Source organism: Amblyraja radiata, chromosome 24, assembly GCF_010909765.2.
Source record: "Amblyraja radiata isolate CabotCenter1 chromosome 24, sAmbRad1.1.pri, whole genome shotgun sequence".
In the NCBI taxonomy this organism is placed as follows: Eukaryota; Metazoa; Chordata; class Chondrichthyes; order Rajiformes; family Rajidae; genus Amblyraja; species Amblyraja radiata.
This window is the reverse complement of record NC_045979.1, coordinates 34490168-34496443: the sequence shown is the minus strand read 5'-3', so window position 1 is coordinate 34496443 and position 6276 is coordinate 34490168. Positions and strand designations below refer to the sequence as shown.

At 51.6% G+C, this 6276-nt stretch overlaps 1 pseudogene; it reads right to left on the bottom strand.

Annotated features, from left to right (window-relative positions):
* Window positions 1-1284: 1284 nt before the first annotated feature.
* On the bottom strand, window positions 1285-2191 carry LOC116987013 (annotated as a pseudogene).
* Window positions 2192-6276: the final 4085 nt, after the last annotated feature.

The window sequence follows — 6276 nt, the reverse complement described above, 5'->3', positions numbered from 1 at the left end:
CCTGGAAATCCAAGGAAATATTATTACTTCCACACAGAGTTATCTCAGATCAACGCTGGGAATTTTCTTTCATCATATTGCACACGGAATCATCCAGTGTGATCCAAGGTTGTGGCGTAGACATTGGTGAGATGTTTATATCGCAACATGCACCCATTCCTTGGAGGTGTTCCATGACTAAATACATTAACAACATAGATGTTCATGTTGGTGGTCAGACATAGAGCACGAAAACACGTCCTTTGACCCAATTTCCCCACGCCGACCAAGATGACCTTATCTACACTAGTCTCATCTGCCGGCCTTAGATGTTAATATTGGAAGTATGATTAACGAGTTTGCAGATGACACCAACATTGTATCATTTTGGATAGTACGATAATCATAGACCACAGAAGGATAAGAAGCAGCTGGTATGTTGGGCACAGCAATGCCAGCAGGTATTGAACCGTGATAAGTGTGAAGTTATTTGTTTTTGGCATCAAATAAGGGTAGACATTCACAATGGTAGGGCCACTGGGTGTACTAAGGACAGAGGGACTTTAGTCAGGGCCAAGGAGTATTTATCAATGGACTGGAATGTGATCAGCCACGCTTTCTCAAGGTACTGGGACTGATTTTACAGACAACAGGATACGTTTCCCCTCTATAATAATAATAATGGATGGGATTTATATAGCACCTTTCTAATACTCAAGGCGCTTTACATCGCATTATTCATTCACTCCTCAGTCACACTCGGTGGGGGTAATCTACTTCTGTAGCCACAGCTGCCCTGGGGCAGACTGACGGAAGCGTGGCTGCCAATCTGCGCCTACGGCCCCTCCGACCACCACCAATCACTCACACACATTCACACACACAATAAACTATACGTCTGCACAGCACCGCAACCCTGCTACAGGTACACACGCGTCATTAATGCGACATAATTAATGCAGCCGCATGGGCAGGTCACCCGTGCATGGTGAGGTGGCGTGTGGTGAACGCATGCTTGCCCAGCGGTAACCGGTAGCGCCGTAACGGCACGGACATTACACACAAACACACACTCACTCACACTCACACACACACACACTCACACACATTCACTCACACTCTCACTCACTCATACACTCTCACACTCACACACTCACTCACACACTCTCACACTCACTCACACACACACACACACACACTCACTCACACACACTCTCACACTCACTCACTCACACTCTCACACTCACTCACACACACACTCACTCACACTCACTCACTCACACTCACTCACTCACACACACTCACTCACACACACTCACACACACTCACTCACACACACTCACACACACTCACACTATCTCACAGAATCACACACACACACATACACAGACACAGGGTGACGCTGGGTGACGTTGGCCTGGGCTCAGGGTGCCGTCAGCTGCAGCACCCGCTGCACCATCTCGCCGATGCCGTCGTACACGTGGTGAATCATTCGTCTCACACATGAAGGCCGCAGTCGTCACGATCTTGTTCTCAGCATCAACGTGGGCTTGGTGTACGTCGGTGATGCGGTGCCGGGCCCCCATGGCCGTGATGGCAGCGGCTGTGCCAGCGTACGGCCAGCGCCCCCCCCCCTCCTCCTCGTCGCCCACCGTCACCTCCACCTTCCCCAACACCCGGGCAGCCAGCACTGGAGCGATGCAGCACAGCCCAATGGGTTTCTGTGCCTTGTGGAACTCGGTGAGGACTCGCTGCACCTCCGGTATCACCAGGCAGTCCTGGCCTTGTGTGGCAAAGGTGGAGAGGTTCTTGGCGGCCCCGAAGCCCCCGGGGAAGATGACGGCGTCGTGGTCCTGGGCCCGGAGTTTGCCGAGTTCCTGCACATGCCCGCGGGCGATCCTCGCCGATTCCACCAGCACGTTCCTGCTCTCCGCTGTTGGCTCCCCCTTCACGTGGTCAATGACGTGCATCTGCAAGACGTCAGGTGCGTAGACCTGGTAGTCCGCTCCCCGCCGACTCAGGTGCACCAGGATCACCGATGCCTCGTGGATTTCGGTGCCATCGTAGACCCCACAGCCCGACAGCACCACCGCCACCCGGGCAGCGGGCGGCCCGCGGGCCACGGACACGGAGAGGAGGCGCCGGAGCCGCAGCGACGCGGAGACAGAGACGGAGAGCGGCCTCAACAACATGGCGGCGGCTGCAGCTGAGCGCGGGGCAACTTTCACAACTGAGAAAGGTTGTAGATGGTCACAAAATGCTGGAGTAACTCAGCGGGTCAGGCAGCAGGAATGCTGCCCTCTCCCGATGTAGCAAAGTCCACCTGGTCTGTACTCTTCCAGGACAGCACCAGGAGAGGAAGATCAGGCTGTGGAGATGGGAACGAAGATGATTTTTGACCAATGTGTGAGGGAGGGAATATCTGCTGTTATATAGTAAGTAACAATAACCCACGGCGACCGCCAGTAAACTCCCTGATTGTATTTATCCTTCTTGCGCAGCTTCAGCCGTTGACACTGTGGTGAAGATGCGCAAGGCTGAGTTGGTCCTTTGAGTCACTGACCTGTGTCGAGGCGATGAACCACGAGTCCCTGGTGGTCGATACTTCCGGAGGCAGAGTGGGTTTGGTGGTTCCTGAGGTGGTGGTGACCATATTTTAATTCAGTTCAGTTTAGTTTTGAGATATAGCGCGGAAACATGCCCTACGGCCCATGGAGTCCGCACCGACCAGCGATCCTCGCACACTAACACTAGCCTTCACACACTAGCGGCAATTGACACATACGCCAAGCCAATCTACTTACATACCTGTACGTCTTTGGAGTGTTGGAGGAAACCAAATATCTCAGAGAAACCCCATACGGTCATTGGGATAACGTACAAACTCCGTACAGGCAGCACCCCTAGTCGGGATCGAACATGGGTCTCCGGCGCTACAAGCGTTGTAAGGCAGCAACTCTACCGCTGCGCCGATATGCCCCCCCCCCCCCCTCCCCCCATACCAAATAGGTGAGGATATCTGGGTGACATTTTTGTGACCCATGTGAAGATCAAGTGAATGAAGTCTTTGAACATTAAATGTTTAAAATCACGTTCTGTGCCACTTTAGTGACGTGTGGGAGATGCTTCAGTTGGGAGCGATCTTGCTCGTGTGGGGAGTTTCTTGGTTCGAATCCCAATCCAGAGATTTGAGCAAGGATCCTTCCTAGGCCACCATAGATGTACCAAGCCCTTGATCTAGACATGAGGCTCGCCCATTGAGATGTCAGCTCAGCGGTAGAGTTGCTGCCTCACAGCACAGGAGACGCGGGTTCGATCCTGACTACCGGTGCTGTCAGAGCAGAGTTTGTACGTTCTCCCTGTGATCGCAAGAGTTTACTCTGGGTTCTCCAGTTTCCTCCCACATTCCAAAGACGTGCGGGTTTGTAGTAAATTGCCCCTAGTGTGTAGAACAGAACTGGTGTATGGGGTGATCGCTGCTCAGAGCGGACTCGGTGGGCCAAAGGGCCCATTTCCACGCTGTATCTTTAAACTGAGCTGAACTGAACTTAACTAATTTGTTCTCAGGTGAGGCTGAGTTGGCTCTTCGAGTTACTAACCTGTTTGGAGATGTTGAACCAGAAGCGTCCGTGGAACTTGCTGCCTCGGTGGTGATGTCCATGTCTGGGCGGCTTGTTTGAGACCCTTGTGGAGATAAAGGGAATGACGTTTTTGAACATTAAATGTCTGAAAGCACGTTCTGTGCCACTTTAGTGATGTGTGGGAGATGCTTCAGTTGGGAGCGCTCTTGCTCTGTGTGGAGAGACTCCTGGGTTCAAATCCCAATCCAGAGATTTGAGCAAAGATCCTTCTGAGGCCACCATAGATGGACGAAGCCTCTTGATCTAGACAGGAGGCTCACCCATTAAGATGCCACCAGATGGTTGCAAGCATTCAGAGACTTCTTTCATGCCCTTCAGAGTCCCACAGGCTGTGTTATCTGCCTGCTGCTAGAGTTAGGCACATGTCTTCTACACTGGAGAAGAACTTGGGAGCGGGAGGATCCATGGACTATTTTCATTACGCGGACTGAATTGGAAATAATGCAATTTGGTTGGAGGTATCTACCTGAAACATTAACTCTCGTTCTCTCTCCACAGAAGCTGTCCGACCCGTTGAGTATCTCATCTTGTACAGTTTGTGTGACTCAGTGTAAAGTCTATATCACTCATCTCATGAGGATTCTTAGTTCATTAGTTCATAAGTGATAGGGGCAGATTGAGGCCATTTGGCCCATTGAGTCTACTCCACCTTTCAATCATGGCTGATCTATCTCTCCCTCCCAACCCCATTCTCCTGCCTTATCCCCATATCGCTTGACTCCCGTACTAATGGAGAACCTGTCAATCTCCACCTTAAAAATACCCAATGACTTGGCCCTCATTGGAAACATGGTAAAATCTTTTCCCTGTACCTCAGTACAGGCGACAACAATAAACTTAGCTCATGAATCACCAAAGTTTGTGAGACACAAGGAATTGCAGGTGCTGGAATTTTGAGCAAAACACAAACAGCTGGAGTAACTCAGCAGGTCGGGCAGCATCTGTGGAAGGAATGTGCGGACGATGTATAGGTTTGGGATCCTTCTTCAGATGTTCGTGGGTGTGACAGTGTATGGTGGGTGTGACAGTGACGGGCCGGGGGAGAGGAGGGGGCACCAGAGGTTCTGGTCCCGGAGCGATCGTCTTTGGGGAAATGAGCCGCCAGCAGCAGGACCGCCGGTCCACATTGATTAGCTCCCCTCCCCCGACACACACACACTGCTCCTGGGACCGTGGGCTCTTGGTGTGGCCCCATGCAGCGGGTCCCCCCTACCCCCCCCCCCTCACCTCCCCCCAAACCACCCCCCCCCCCACCCACGGACCCCTGGGGATGTGGCACCGAGTCACCGTCAGGACCTAGGCCGGGAATTCCCAGGCTGGAATTTTCACATCTGGGAGAGTGAGGAGAGATCGTCAACGTACCTTCAGAAACCTTCAATGAGATGGAGGTCTTTTCATGGATGTTCAACAGTATGTGTATGGCACACCAGTAGCGTCCTTCATCACTCTTCTCCAGCTTGTCGATGGTTAGTGAAACTATCCGTTGTGTTTTGTTATCACTCATCGATGTTCTCCCTCGTCGTGGGTGATCAGTAGAAACCACGGTATAAGAAAACGGGTAATGATAACCTTTACTCCATAGCTTCCTGTTGTCACTGTATTTCCGATCGTACTGACATTCCACAGTGACCGACTGCCCCAACTCTCCCCTCACCTCCTTGGGTCCAGTTATTCCCCTTGACCCTGTTGGCACATCAATGATGAAAGATCACTCACACTGCAGCAACACAAGCTGAGGTTTAACAATAAAAAACATGTAATTTGTGCTGTTCAGACAGGTTCATGGTTTCGCATAGATCATGTGTAGCAAAGAACTGCAGGTGCTGGTTTCCACCAAAGAAAGACACAAAGAGCCGGAGTAACTCAGTCGGACAGGCAGCAACTCTGGAGAAACCGACGGGTGACGTTCCCTCATCCAATCCTTCTCTCCAGAGATGCTGCCCGTCCCGCTGAGTTACTCCAGCATTTTGTGTCTCTCTTCTTTTGCATATATCCTGTTGCACTTTAATGCTTTACCCGCTGGTGTTAATTCCCATTTCACCGGGATTGTTCCCCAAGTTCCAGTGAAAGCAGAACTGCTCCTGAATCTACTTGGCGCCCAGATCCTCCTTCCCTGTGGGCGTGGCTTGACCTGAGTGGTGGTCATGTGACATGAAGCCAACCTGTCACTCACTCTGACCCACCTTGTGTTCAATCTCACTACAACCCACTTCCCCATTGAACTGGTAGAAACAAGGAACTGCAGATGCTGGTTAATACACAAAAGGACACAAAGTGCTGGAGTAACTCAACGGGTCAGGCACTATTTCTGGAGAAAGAGTAACTCTCTGGGTGAAAAGGTTTTTCCTCATCTGAGTCCTAAATGGCCTTCCACTCATTCAGGTCTCAAACTGAATGAGTGGATCCTGAACTTACTGACGGAGCAACCGCAGGCAGTGAGACTGGGCCCGCACCTGTCCTCCACTATCACCCTGAGCACCGGCACACCACAGGGCTGTGTACTAAGCCCCATGCTCTACTCCCTCTTCACTCACGACTGTGTTCCTGCATTCGACACCAACACCATCGTGAAGTTTACAAACGACACAACAGTGATTGGGCTGATCACCAACGGTGATGAAACAAAATACAGAACGGAGGTGCAGAACCTGGCGGA